We start from the raw sequence: 16,520 nt of genomic DNA on the forward strand, positions 1-16,520 counted from the left end.
AAGTGTTAGTGAGCTCAATAATAGTAGGAATAACAACAGCAAGAACAACAGCTGTGGTTGCATTTAGTGGATGTTACATTCTCAAGAGCCTCTAATTGTGGCATTCCTGGAATTAAAACTTGGTAGCTTGATTCATAGATAACACACAGCTGTAATGTTGTTATCTGTTTGATGTGCTGAATATAAATTAAACAAATTGCATTATATGGTAGCATTATGTGTGAACCAGGCTGCATTTGCACATCACACAAACCATGATTTCATGTTATGTTTGCGATTTTTTTTAAAATAGTGTAACAAATCTTGGATTTGCTTAATTGGCAACTATCTTTTTTACAGATGGAAATAAATATTTGTTACGATGATATGGTCATTTCCTGATTTTCAGACAATTTTATGAACGTTTTGTTATATATAGAAAAAATGTACTTGCAATTTACATTTTGACAATTAGAAGGGTATAATATGGAAAGAATGGACCTAAAAGAGCATAATTATCAAATTCATTTATAACTGCTGTAAAGAAACTCAGAAGCCTTTTCTTTATATTTTATGTTAACTTACTTTCTCATTCCTTGAACTTATCATTCATTCAATTTATTTCTCTCTGAGTTTAGTTTCTATTTTTACTATTATAAAAGTGAAAAGTCAATTATTTATCAATATTCAAAAATATTTTAAAAATTGTTGGTATTCTGATGTGACAAATTAGGATGAATTCTACACCTGGTTAATTTTGAACAAGTCAAATGCAATAACATCTCAAAATGGATTGTTGAACTTAACTCTAATTATGATGTAAAGCTAGGTTCAACTAAAATAAAAGCTAAAGTTGTTCCTGGTTGTGTGAAAAGTCGAGATGGGTGTTTGAGTTGGGAATTCTTGGAAATTATCCACTTCACATCTGAAGGGAAAAAAATTGAAGTCTGCATTCAAGTATACTTGACAAGTGCAATCCTGGTTATTTTCAAAAAAATTCTACTTATTGATGATCTGTAGCATTAAGCATATGTAGGAGGATTTTTTCCCCCTTTAAGGTCATTGTAGCTCTGAGGGAAAGGTTTCAGCATCTGCAAGGCTGAAAGAGCCTCAGTTGATAAAAGGACTGAGCTATTCTGATGTTTCTGAAGCAGTTGCTGAACTGACTTTTATCTCCCAATTCCTCCTCTTCTGTATTTCTCAAATGCTGTCAGAATTGTGAGTCCCACTACAAGAATTTCTCTTGGCTTTCCTGGGGGAAGATTCCAGATAAGCAAAGAGTTGCAGAGAGAAGCTCAGAAATAAGACATTTTAGTGGTACATCATAAATTACAAAAATCTAAAATTGGTCCTTCAGGGAATCAAGCTTGTCCTCTGCCAAAAAATGCAACCAGTTTATCTGGGCAAAAAGATTTAAGGGAAAAAAAGTCATATAATTGGTATCCTGAGGACTAGATCCATGTATGCAGTCAGAGCTTTCATATTGACTTTGATGGATAGAATAAGAATATGGAGTTCTGACATGGTTGAGAGCACAGTAGGGCATGTAAAGACCCACACAGCATTTATGCTGCCAACAGCTGCTATGGAAGAACATTTTTTTTATATTCATTCTATCATGAATACCCTTTTTATGTCTGTAAGTGAGAGACAGCAATATTTGCAAAATATAGGTTTTCAATTTGTCATTCTGGGATTAAAAAGTAAGGCAGAAGTATTAATAATTTAACAGAAAAAGATTAAAAGATCGTTGTGTTTTACACAGACATAGATTTGGAGCTTGTTTTGATATCATTTCTTTTTAGGCAATATGGAAATTTGAAGGTCTGTGACTTTTTTTCTGTCTTGTCTTTAAGATTATTTTTTCCAGTATATCATTAGGTATATAAACTAGTCCTTCCACATTGATCATTTTTGAGCAACATATTCTACAATTATTTGCATTCTAACAGGCCAACTTATGAGAAACACAAACATACATTGTATTTAATGATTGCAATAGAAATTCACAAATGTTTATAAATAACAATGTTAATTTCTTCCATGATTCCTCTTAAAATTAATTTTTATGTCAATTTTTTAAATGCTTGTTATTTTAAAATGCAATTTACTGTAGGGTTTTTTTGTATGTAGTTTTATATATTAATTAAAATTTAAATAATTCAATAGTATTAAGCAGGCAAAAAGCCAAGCATTTCAGCAGGCTTAACATAAAGCCTGCAATCTTAGGAATCTTACGCCAACCTCTGAATTAAAACCACTGAACAGTGGGAGACATATTCCAAATTAAAAATGAATATAATAGCCATTTAAATTTTGTCTAGATGATAGGCACTAACTTTAATATTTAAAGCTATCCATAATCTAATACAAAAATGATATGTTTTGCATTGTCTTATTGTATTATAAATTCAGTTTGATCCTGTACTATGAGATAAAATTAGTCACTAAAAATAATTAGAATTTAACCACGTACGCTAGTAAGCTCACTAACTTTAGTGAACATTCAGAGGACTCTACTGTGATAGACTAATAAAATCTACAATGATTGGTAGCTAAGCATGAATGAATATCATGATGATTACATGACACTGGATTAAACTATTCTGCCTAGAAGTAGTTGAAAAGGTAGTGTAAAATAATTACAGTAGCATAAATCATTTGTGATTAAGTTAGTTATTAATTGCATTTATTTCTTTTCCAAGGTCAGGTGGCAATCTCACAAATTTAAAAGGACATTTGGGAACTTTTTTTTTTAAAATCTTGCAAAGCCTTTGTTTCATGCTATTCTAATAGTTCTAAATTCTAAATTTAAAATTTCTTGATCTTGATTAAATTAGACCTGGAATACAAAGGAATAATTATTGTTGATTTTTTTTAACAAAAGGGACACAATGCTACTTAGTGCTTCAGATACATTTTATATTTTAAACACATTTCATTTTACTTGTATTTTGACATTACACAAAAACCAGTCATTGCTACCTGTATATGTATCTTGTCTGAATATACAAACAACATGTATAGGTAAATATAAGTATATGTACAAGTACATGATTCATCACCCTGTTTAATTTCCTAAGAAAGATCATAGTAACTGAGCTTTTAGTTTAATGATGTCACCACTGTATGATAAACATGTATTAGACAGTGAAAATACTGATTATCTGTCAAGATTAATCTCCTTTTTTTCAGTAATAACAGCCTGACAACCCCCTGTAGTTTATCCTGAAAATACATGCTAATATCAAGTATTGCGGGATAATATATTTTTTAAAAAATATCTATTTTTATTTCTGTCAATGCAATGTGTTCATAGATGTTTTTCATAAAGCTCTTGTCAACCACTTCCACCAGCCCCAGCATCTTTTAAAACAATAAAACCTTGACAGGCAGGGTCATTTCTTGAATTCACACTATTCATAGTAAAGAATGGTGAGAGAGCGGAAAATCTGGATTAGAAGATGAGGTTGCAGTTCAGTTTTCACATGTGGCTGAGTTTGTCACCAGCATTGTCAACGCGTGCTCATTTATTTTTAACCAGGGAAAGAATATATTTATGGAGAGGCAAAAAAAAAAAAAAAAGATAAATGTGGTGTATTTTCTTATAAAGTGGCCTTTGTATTCTTGGCACTTTTAGTTGCAACTTGCAAAGGCCGTCTGGAAAATAATCATTATAAAATGATTTCATCTTTAAATATGATCAGATGGAACCTTGAAATCCTTTTAAGTTGAAAGCGCATAGCTGAATAACCTGATGCACACAGTGGATGGTTCTTTAAATTTCTATCGGAAACCTGGAGCAAAGGTAGCATTGTGAACATGATAGGTCATTGAATGGATTGATTGTTTTAGCAGAAGAAAATATATAAACTGAGGAGAAAAATGCTACCAGAGTCATATCAGTGAATTATTATTTCCCAAATCCTTGTAAAACTGAAATTCTTCTGATTGTGTGCTGTGATCATTTTCTGTGAACACAATAAAATGCTAAATGGCTTCATAAAAATTGGTATTTACACTTCCAAGTGCAATAAAGTATCCTCAAACAGATCTAAGGTTGTGAAGCAGCTCTTTTTCCAAGCTCACTGTTGTTATTATATATTCTCCCCTTCTCTGTCCTCTGGTACTTTAAATGAAATCAATGATTCCCTCCTCAGTAATTCCATCCCCACCCCGCAAAGAATGAGTATTTTTCCATGTTAATTTGGAGTTTACATGTTTAGTTTGCATATTTTTGCATCAGCAGTTCTTAACTCAATTAGATAAAGTTCACTGTCATTCATAATCAAGAAGGAAAAAATAGACTAAAGGTCATGGCTGAATGGGGGGGGGGGAATCCCACCTGATTAGCTGTACAAGTTTATTCTATGATTTAATAAATTACAGGATAAGTAGAAGTCATGAATTAACAAATTAAATGTGATATTATGGTTAGTTACTTAGTCAAGTTCTGAAAGAAATCACACATTCTTCAAAATGCTACATGTTTGATTTTGTAGGTTGAGCTAAATACGTTGTATGTTAAAAATGTAGTAAAAGAAGAATGATTAAGCCTAAATATGGTTGGACTGAAAGGTGCATTCTTTGAAATGAGAAAACATTAAAGAAAACTATTTAAAAATTAGATCAGAAATTTTCTTAGTAGCTAGGATTGAGATATAATAAGACCAATGAAACAATTTTTTGCCATTAAGTTTCATTCGTTTTTTACATGCAATCTACAAGTTTCATTAAATTTAATTTATCTCAATTTTCTGCTATTTGGAACAAAAAAAATATTCATGATTCATTATTACTTTTTGGTTTCTAGAAATGTATATGTGTGTAGGCAGTAATATAAAATATATATGTAAGGTGCTTAGACAATTAGATAGAAAGATTTATGGACAAATATACTCTTAAGGGAAAAATAGTGCTTGGTGACAAATTATGGAAAACATTTAACAAACTTAGCTTTTATTAAAATAACATAATGGCACTGACTATTAATTTTTCAAAATCAAAGGATTTTAACCTGTTAAAAATCAGGGTTTTGAGTATAGTATAGTATGAAAAACCACCAGTATTGTTTTATATTAAATTGTTTCATTTTTTATAATTCTTCTTCCATTCTTCTTTTAAAAACTTATTTTAATATGTTGCATTTCTTCCATTTTTTAAACATTTGAGGAAGAAATATATTAGCATAATATTTTAAAGCCTGTTGACTGATATATTTTTCAAGTGCATCAAAATGATTTCAACATGAATTCAAAGTATAGTTTGAAATCTTGAATACAGTAGTCAAAGGTTTAACATAGCATAATAAAAGTAAAAGAATATTTAGGAATATCTATTAGTAAGCAGTTTATAATCATTTTAGACCATTATGTAAGTGCAATGTTTATTGCAGATGCATTCAAACATCTGTGTTATATGAATTTTGTGTATAAGCAAAATAAAGAAGAATTAAAACAAGAGTAAATGGAATCCATAATCAATTTATATTTTCATCATATTTTTTCATCTTAACTGCTTCCTAATTTTCTGTGCTAATCAGGACACTCTATCTGAATATTCTAAGAATTTTGATTTTGATCAGTGAATTTAATCAAATTGTTAAAATGTATTCATTTTTAATCCAAGTATATGAAAAATGTTGCACAGCAGTAATTCTGAATGTAATACAAATTAGCCCTTTTTCAATTAGATGCATAGAACATTTTTTCATGATTTAAAATGGGAGAAATAGTATTTTACTGACTTTTAGTTTAGTCTCATTCCATTTGTTGCTTTTTTGTTGTTGTTGTTGTTGTTGTTTTAATTGACTTTCAACTTGAAGGTTATTAACAAAGCTCCATCCTCCACAAGAGTCTCATTCTTCAGTTTTTTTACCACGCTTTGAGCGTGTTTTTGAAGCAAGATTTCTGAAGTGTCCTTCAGAAGAAGTTAAAGATGAAAAGGCAAGTTTATAGCAATACTAAATGTCTTGAATGTGTGTTTCTGATTCATTATAATTAAGAGAGGTTCCAACGTTGACATAAAGAAAATTGTTTCCTACCTACAAAAAGCAATATGATTTTTATTTGGGATGTTCTCTAAGGTGATCTCTCTTTTTTCCCCCACATGTCCCCCCAGATTAGAAGAAATGCAGACTTGGTGGACAGGAATAATTTGGATACAGCATTAGCAGGAAAAGCAGAAATCATGGGAATGCTTACCCATCCATCAAGCTTACGATTTCTCCCAGTAGATCCCCCTGCTTTTGTAATTTTGTCAACAAAGAAAAATGTGAGGAAAAACATCTGTGTGCGTGGGGGAAATTCCACTGCTCTGTTCTGTAAGTGAAAATGTTCCCTTTCCAAAAGAACAAAGCATTGTTCCATAAAATTAACAATGATAAACAAAACAAACATGTAACCCTCGTGCTAATCAAATTTAAGAGTTAAAAATTAATTTAGGAGGAAGGCTCTACTTTGAAAAGTTCCACAAATAAATTAATTTGGGTGTGCTAAAATTAGGCTGTTATTTTTTTTGATTCATTCATTATTTAAGAAATATAAAATGTATAGGATATGCATGCTATGTGTTAGGGTTTGGGAATTAACCCCTAGAAGAGTATTGCAGCAGTAGTCAAACCAGGAAGAGCCCCAGAGTATACACACACTGAACACAAACACTGTTTGTAGTTTAAATAGTTTTTAATCCAGTTAGAGTTTAAGCATTGTCATTCAGTCCATTAAGTCATTCACAGTATTTCCATCCAGTAAGACTCACTAGTATAGTCCAAGTTAAGAGTCCTTGCAATATCTTTATCAGCCGATAAAGATATCTTCTCCTCCTCCGGTTTCACTCTCCAGAGAAACAAACGCTGGATATTCAGTAGAATTACGCAGTAAATCAGCAAACAGTAGCAAACAATAACAGTTCAGTCACAGGCACTCACAGTCAGTAATCTCAGTTAGTCGCAGCAGCACACAGTTAGTCGCAGCAGCACACAGTTACAGAAAGCACACAGTAACAGTAAGCATTCCAGCTTCTAATGCTTCCTTATATTGTAACTTCTAACCGCACCCTTAATCGGCTAATTGCCTGCTGCATTGTGCTTAAAGTGATAAGCACTTAAACCATGATATCTAAGTTTTATATATTTATTCACCCAAACCATATTTGGTATCAATGTTATACCTAACATACTCCCTTTTGGGTGAAATAAATATATAATATCTTTACAATCTAACCCCATATTTTTCACAACTCTCCTGGTGCTTACTGGCACCTTGGGCTTTAGTAAAATTATCAGCTAAATTGTCCTCCGACATACAGTACTCTAGCTGAATCATCTTACTTCTTACAGATTGTCTCACGTTTAGGTATCTTAGATCTGTATGCTTGCTCCTTGTTTTTACTCCAATATTTGTGGCCATTTGAATTGCTGCCTGATTATCTTCATGTATAATTATAGGATAATCTACAGTTATACCTATATCAATTAACATTTGTTTATACATTATTAATTCTGTACATAACAATGATAAACAGGAGAATTCTGCCTCCATAGTAGACAAACTTATATGCTGTTGTCTTATTGACTTCCAGCCTATTAATGTATTACCCAGCATTATGGCTGTTCCTGAAGTCGACTTTCTAGTGTCTCTTTCTGATGCAAAACTAGCATCTGCATAAGCACTCAGAATTAAATCACTTTTGGTTCTAAATACAATGAATAATTCATTGTCTTTTTAAGATATCTTAATATCCTCTTAGCTGCATTCCAGTGTCTTTCACATGGTGCAGAATTGAATCTAGCCAACTGATTCACACAGTACGATATATCTGGTCTAGACCAATTACTAATATAACTCAAACTACCAATTAAAGATTGATAAATCACCTTATCAAACTCAGGGCTTTGTTCATCAGTGTTGCTAAACTCCTGACTCATTGAGTCTTAGCTGGCTTACAAAGCTCCATCTTGTAATCTTTTAGCAATTTGCTTATCTTATCTTCCTGAGATATCTTAAAACCTTCCGTGTTTTCTTTATATTCAAACCGAGATACTTTTTATCTCCCCTAATTGCTTGATCTTTATTCTCTTTCCTAATGATGTTATTATTTTATTTGCTTCATCATTAGTTTCAGTTATCAAAGCAATGTCATCTGTGAATAGTAATAATAATGATACTTTCCCATTTGTCTCCCTCTTAAACAGACATGGATCGGCTAAACCAGCTTTAAATCCTATATTGTCTAGTTCCTTTACAATATACTGGTTCCATTCATAGTCTGATTGTTTAAGACCATAGAGACTTTTCTTTAACAACCAACAATCATTATTATCCTTATTTTCACTTTTAATACCAACAGGTTTTTTCATATAAATAATATGTTTTAATGGGGCGTGCAAGTAAGCAGTTTCCACATCTAGATGGTTAACTATATAGTTTTTACTAGCTGCCCACACTAAAGCTGCCCTCAAGGTTGCTGCCTTAAGACTAGGTGCAAACACCTCATCATAGTCATTAGCATTCTGCCTAAAACCTTGGGCTACTAACCTTGCCTTATGGATTAAATTACCATCTTTATCTATTTTTACCTTAAATATCCATTGCAGCCAATGGATTTTTTCCTACAGGTAATTTGGCATTTTCATACACCTTCATATCTCTTAATGAATTCAGTTCCTTATTCATTGCTGCATACCATCTTTCTTTTTCCTTATTAGGATACTTTTAATTTCTTCTACAGAATTAGGAACTTGATTAATCTGGCACACTGTGTTAGCCTGGTACCTATCAGGCGGTCTAGATACACGTGTAGTTCTTCTGGGAATTACAGGGCTTACAGGAGGACTTTGTTGAACTACTACCTGTTCATCTTCCTCATCCTGTTCAGCTATTGAATCTGTTTCTTCCTTTATGGGCACTATTTCATCCTGTATTTGTCTCTTTACTTTATTTTTAAAGTTACAGGGATAACTAATGGGATTTCTATAGGATTCAATAATTACATCTTTATTGGCATCCTGTTTCTAATTTCTCCCATCCTTCATGTTCTAGAAATTGGGCACTAGCACTACATAACACTTTAGATGTGCCTTTCTCCCAAAATCTATATGCCCTATGGTTTGCCTGATAACCAACGAAGAAAATCTTTAGCTCTATGTTGCCCTTTTTTCTGAGTTGTGCAGGAATATGCACCCATGCTGGTGCACCAAATGTGTGCAGGTAACTTAGATCAGGTTTCCTGCCATGCCATCTGGTGAATGGAATTTCACCTGTTGTTGTATTAACAACGTTGTTCAATATGTTATTAGCACACATTGTAGCCTCCCCACAAAGAATCAGGTAACCCAGAATCATTTAACATTGTTCTAACCATTGCCTGTAGTGTTTGGCCTCTTCTTTCAATAAAAGCGTTATGTTCTGGCCTGTATGGAGCAGACTTCTTATGCTCTATTCCAGATACCTTAAGTCTGTTCTGGAATTTGTTATTAATAAATTCCGTGCCATTATCTGTCACCAGGGTTATCAGTTGTCGCTTAGACTTTCTTTCAGCAAACCTAAGCCAATTGAAAAATGTTGATATGTTTCAGTTTTGCTTTTCATTAAATAGCAAAACCCATATCTTGAATAATGGTCCATAATGCTCAGTATATATCTAGCACCCCCATACTGGGTTTCTTTGGACCTATGATGTCTGCAAATACTACTTCTAAAGGTTCTTTTGTTTTGAAACCATTTAGCCTATTTGCAGGCAATACCTTGCTCTTATCTTCACAGCAAACATTACAACGCAAATATTTATCACAAGGTTTTAACCTTATTCCTTCAGATAACTCAACTGTACGTTTTAGCATTTTAAAATTTACATGCCCCAAACGCCTATGCAATAAATGGATACATTCATCATGAGGCTTTATATTATTAAATACAGTTTGAGCCTCCCCTTTCTTACTATTATCTAAGACATATAATGTTCCATTTAAAGCTGCAGTTACCCTTTGTTATCTTTTTCAATTATGCAATTATTATCTTTAAAAGTAATTACATAACCTAATTTATCTAATACCCTTACTGAAAGCAAATTAAACTTTAGTTGCGGTACATACAACATTTTTATATCCTGGTTTATGTACGGACAACGTGCAAAACCTTGACCTTTCGCTTTCAGGTTCCAGCCGTTAGCAAGAGATATATGTTGAGAGCTTTTAGACATTTTTATAAATTTTGTCTTATCTCTTGTGATGCAGTGGGATGCGCCACTGTCAACCACCCATAGATTATTCTTCACATCAGAGTTGCTAAACGTGGCTAGTTCAAATGCTTTCTTTGGCTTTTTCTAGTAGCCTGCCTGTAATGTCGGTTAATGAGAGGCTTTCTTTGGCAATACTTCCAACGAAGTCACATAGTCATCATAGCTTTGATCTAATGAAGATAATATTATGTAGACTTGTTGCAGTTCATTAAATATAAGCTCTTTTCTTGCAAATCTTGAAAAATGCTCTTCATACAGTTTAAATGAACTAACATATCTCCATTCCTCTGAAGATGCGTCTCGAAAAGCTTCCGTGTAAGATTTATATGTGCTCCTACACTGTCCCGAACATAAATCTTCCTGAGGTTCTCCCAGCAGTTTGCAGCATTTTCTTCTCCACGAATATGGACAAGCTGCTGATCACATAGAGTCAGTCCTATGATGCATAAAGCCTGCTCATTCTTCAGTTTAAAGTCTTGTAACTTTTCGTTATCATCATCATCAGCAGGATCCCAGCTACTCACATCTGGTGGGTTTGCTATAATGTCCCACAAACCTTCTCTGCGTAGAAGTAAACTACATTTCATTGACCATGAAACATAGTTTGTTCCATCCAGCCTGGATATCATGGACAGTTGTGACAAATTTACTTGTGCCATTACTCTTCAGATATTTTGACTATTTTAAACTAATTAAAACAGTTTGTTTTTACAGTAATGTGCAACTCACACCAACTCTCTCTGCTATATCCTGGTTAGTTAGACTATGCTGCTGGGCCCATAACCAATGTTAGGGTTTGGGAATTAACCCTAGAAGAGTATTGCAGCAGTAGTCAAACCAGGAAGAGCCCCAGAGTATACACACACTGAACACAAACACTGTTTGTAGTTTAAATAGTTTTTAATCCAGTTAGAGTTTAAGCATTGTCATTCAGTCCATTAAGTCATTCACAGTATTTCCATCCAGTAAGACTCACTAGTATAGTCCAAGTTAAGAGTCCTTGCAATATCTTTATCAGCCGATAAAGATATCTTCTCCTCCTCCGGTTTCACTCTCCAGAGAAACAAACGCTGGATATTCAGTAGAATTACGCAGTAAATCAGCAAACAGTAGCAAACAATAACAGTTCAGTCACAGGCACTCACAGTCAGTAATCTCAGTTAGTCGCAGCAGCACACAGTTAGTCGCAGCAGCACACAGTTACAGAAAGCACACAGTAACAGTAAGCATTCCAGCTTCTAATGCTTCCTTATATTGTAACTTCTAACCGCACCCTTAATCGGCTAATTGCCTGCTGCATTGTGCTTAAAGTGATAAGCACTTAAACCATGATATCTAAGTTTTATATATTTATTCACCCAAACCATATTTGGTATCAATGTTATACCTAACACTATGAAACTCTTATATCAATACTTACAAACACTCCAATAAAAAGTTTGTATGTCAAAGTTTTAGTTTAAATTTAACCTTTAAAAACACACTAATATTACTTTACTGGAGTTTTTTCCCCCCTCTCCATCGAATGTTTCAGTTTAAATAGTTTGGACTTCTAAGAAATGTCTGTCTGTATGTCTGTCTGTCTGTATGTGTATGAAATTTAGATAAATTTGGCAAAACTACTAAAATTGTAGGTCATACAGAGTAAATCTGATCCTACTCAGTTGAGACATCACAATGTCCCCCAATCAGTTTTATCCAATAGAACTACATCATTATTTTTTCCAGTAGCAATTTCAGGCATTATTCCAATTTAATTTTCCGCTATCTATATCATTGGTTCATGTATTCATTACAGAACTTGGTAGATATTCAGAAGAACAGTTCCAATAAAATATTTTAATTTAGGTGGTTAAAAATAAAATAAATGTGCTCAGGCCCAAAATACAGATCTATTGTACTTTTCCTTGTCCAGCTAGTGATAATTTTAATCAGCATCACCATTAAGGACCAAATAAAGTCAAACCCAGAGTTTGGGGTTCACACTTTAATTGTACACACCATTTCTTTCTTCCTGCTTGGAGTAGATTTGACCTTTGCATAGCACTTTGGTCTTTTCTCATAAGCTCACCTGGTTTCTTTTACGAGCATCAGATTTCTTAACCTCATTTCTGATAGCTATCAGTCAAGTTATTGGTGGGGGGACAACAACAGAAGGAAACACCAAACATAATGGGAACATAATGGCATAGCAGTGCTACTTAAATATTTCTGAGACGCTTAGACAAAAGAAGATATGACAGAGGTAAATGTTGAAAAAATCAAGACTTATTCCTGAACAGCATTCTCATTCTCATGTTACTCTCACCCCAAATGCAACAGCTGTTTTCTTACGCAAAACGAAAGCAGGAGTTCCATATTTATGCTATTTGATACATGAGTATCCAAGCAATTTGAAAGCTGCAAATTCATAAGCATGGTATTTGTTAGTGTATTGTTCTTCCTTGTATCATAGATTATATGGGATAGTGTGCAGCCTCTACAAATAAGATTTTTTTCCTTTCCTTTGCCAGTTATAGTTGTTGCTGTATGAAACAGTGAAGTTGTGCCCTAGCTTTGGGATTTATATATCTAACTTGGCTACTAAAAAGATGTAAAGTTTGGGAAATATGTATGTAATATATCTTAAACTCTGGTGGAAAAACTAAGTACTATATTTTTCCCGACTTTATCGTGCTCATTTATCATATCACTTAACTTTGCTTTTAAGACCATATTTGACATATGGTTTTATAAACTATCATTACTATTTTAAACTGGAAAAGTTCAGTACTGGAAGAGGTAAATACAATTGCATTCTTGATGTCTTATTGTTTTTCAGCTCTTCTATTCTACTCATTTTATAATGTCTAAACATCAACAAAATTTTAATATGCTTGCTTATTTAAAAAAAACCTTTTAAGGATTCATTATCTGAGAGACAAGCAAATAAATTTCAATTATTCTTCCAAGATTGGCATTTTTAGCTCAACTACTTGATTCACAAAAGTGCTTGTTAAAATATATATTTGGTCATATGAGGTGGAGAGAGAGAAAAATTTAAGATGTCAACAATTTCATTCCCCCCTCCCCAGGAAGAAAAACTGACCATAATGCCAGTTTGTAATTCTTTTCATAGGTCAGTAAAAAAAAAAAAAAAAAGGGATATACTAAAGTTCTGCACTTTAAACATTCCCAATCAATTGTAGTATATTCTAAGCAGAAAAAATGGCTTACTTTTAAAATTAAAGCATTGAATTAAAATGGAGCATTGGACTAAATTCTTATAATTTATCAATTTACTAGCTACTTAAATTGCTTGAACAACTTCTTTAGCACATGTACAAAAATATATTTTTCCAAACTCATAGTTTGAATTAAATTGTTTGATTTGCTTTTTTTATCTAGTATTCTAAATTATATACCCATAACTTTATTCCTAGGCTTATCTTAATTATTTTTGTTTCATGTGGCTTCCCTTTGTATACTATTGCCAAGCCCAAACTAAATTATTCACATCAGAGCGCCCAAGATATAAGAAAAGGCACACACACACACACACACACACACACACACACACCCCAGAGCAGAAATAACATCAGCAGATTTTGATCTGTCGGGACATTTTTTTGAAGAAAAACAATCTTTATATCAGAGACCTGTGTTTTTAAAAATGCAAAATGAATCTTAATGTATATTAACATACTACTGGTAACAATAATATTTCAAGAGAGTTGTACTTTTTTAAATAAAAGGATGGAACATCATCTGAAGATATTGGTGTGATTCCAGGTATGTTTGTGAACATTTAATTCTATTGGATTCAGTAAGACTTGCTTCCAAATAGATGCATTTGAAGGTAAGTCCCACTGGACACAATGGGATTTCTTTCTGAGTAGACAAGAACAGGTATGTTCTACAGGTGAAACTCAAAAAATTAGAATATTGTGCAAAAGTTCATTCATTTCAGTAATGCAACTTAAAAGGTGGAATTAATATATGAGATAGACTCATTACATGCAAAGCAAGATAGTTCAAGCCATGATTTGTCATAATTGTGATGATTATGGCTTACAGCTCATGAAAACCCCAAATCCACAATCTCAGAAAATTAGAATATTGTGAAAAGGTTCAATATTCTAGGCTCAAAGTGTCCCACTTTAATCAGCTAATTAAGCCATAACACCTGCAAAGGGTTCCTGAGTCTTTAAATGGTCTCTCAGTCTGGTTCAGTAGAAAGTGCAATCATGGAAAAAACTGCTGACCTGACAGTTGTGCAGAAAACCATCACTGACACCCTCCATAAGGAGGGAAAGCCTCAAAAGGGAATTGCAAAAGAAGTTGGATGTTCCCAAAGTGCTGTATCAAAGCACATTAATAGAAAGTTATGTGGAAGGAAAAAGTGTGGAAGAGAAAGGTGCACAAGCAGCAAGGATGCAGCCTGCACAGGATTGTCAGGAAAAGGCCATTCAAAAGTGTTGGGGACTTTCACAAGGAGTGGACTGAGGCTGGAGTCAGTGCATCAAGAGCCACCACAAACAGACGGATCCTGGACATGGGCTTCAAATGTCGTATTCCTCTTGTCAAGCCGCTCCTTAACAACAAACAACGTCAGAAGCGTCTTACCTGGGCTAAAGAAAAACAGAACTGGTCTGTTGCTCAGTGGTCCAAAGTCCTCTTTTCTGATGAGAGCAACTTTTGCATCTCATTTGGAAACCAAGGACCCAGAGTCTGGAGGAAGAATGGAGAGGCACACACTGCAAGATGCTTGAAGTCCAGTGTGAAGTTTTCGTAGTCTGTGTTGACTTGGGGAGCCATGTCATCTGCTGGTGTTGGTCCACTGTGCTTCATTAAGTCCAGGGTCAATGCAGCCATCTACCAGGAGATTTTGGAGCATTTCATGCTTCCTTCTGCAGATGAGCTTTATGGGGATGCTGACTTCATTTTCCAGGAGAACTTGGCACCTGCCCACACTGCCAAAAGCACCAAAACCTTGTTCAATGACCATGGAATTACTGTGCTTGATTGGCCAGCAAACTCACCTGACCTGAACCCCATAGAGAATCTATGGGGCATTGCCAAGAGAAACATGAGAGACATGAGACCGAACAATGCAGAAGAGCTGAAGGCCAATATTGAAGCACTGTTCTTCCAAATCATCTCAGCAGTGCCACAGGCTGATAGCTTCCATGCCATGCCGCATTGAAGCAATAATTGCTGCAAAAGTGGCCCAAACCAAGTACTGAGTACATATGCATGCTTATATTCTTTAAAGATGTCCGATATTGTTCTATGTACAATCCTTGTTTTATTGATTGCATGTAATATTCTAATTTTCTGAGATTGTGGATTTGGGGTTTTCATGAGCTGTAAGCCATAATCATCTCAATTATGAAAAATCACGACTTGAACTATCTTGCTTTGCATGTAATGAGTCTATCTCATATATTAGTTTCACCTTTTAAGTTCCATTACTGAAATAAATGAACTTTTGCATGATAGTCTAATTTTTTGAGTTTTACCTGTACATGCTATTAACATATTTGCTGAAAGAAGCATTTTTCTGAATTAAAAAGGGCAAATAGCCTTTGACTCTAAGACAGAAGTCCTAGTTAAGTACAAATGTGTAATAATTTTAAAAGATAACTATTTTAATGATAAAATGTTCAACTGTACTTTGGACCTTTTTTGGAGCCACACAATTCTACACAAATAGATCTTCTGACTTGAAAGACCTGAATAAATGTGGGTGGCCTGTTTAACATAGTTGATGCACTGTCTGTGAGAGTGTTTCATTATATGAAAAATATCTGAGCACTTTACAAAAAGAAGTTACAGATAAATGTGGAATAATAGAGCATGAATAGCTCAACTACATTTTGGGTAAAAAAAATTAAACAATGCCTAAGCAGAAAAGGACATAACAATCTTCAGTTCCCTGTTGGGTGTGAAACATTTGAAATTCTTTCTCCTTCATAATGCTCCAAGTGAGATCAAAAGTGATAAAAAAAATTCCCAATTCGGCTTTGTCCTAGTGTACTATTTTGAAAATAAGAGGCTTGATCGAAAAGCAGTCTGTGTTAGATACCGAGTACTTTTCATTCATCTATCTAAAGAAGTCCCTGGTTGCTTGTAAAATGCTCCATATAATTACAGTAACTGCAGGATTTTGTTTTGGTTTTTTTTAAAGTAGTTTATACACTGACTGTCTTGTGAACAGACATTTCATTTTAAAAATCTGCTCTCTCAAAAAGAATATATGTAGTTTACAGTCCCATCCTTCTCTAGATAAAAATAAGAGGTGATTGTTAGTTGCAATGACT

This window comes from Notechis scutatus, chromosome 3 (genome assembly GCF_049901735.1).
Source record: "Notechis scutatus isolate UNSWTSFEM ecotype Mainland chromosome 3, rNotScu1.2, whole genome shotgun sequence".
In the NCBI taxonomy this organism is placed as follows: domain Eukaryota; kingdom Metazoa; phylum Chordata; class Lepidosauria; order Squamata; family Elapidae; genus Notechis; species Notechis scutatus.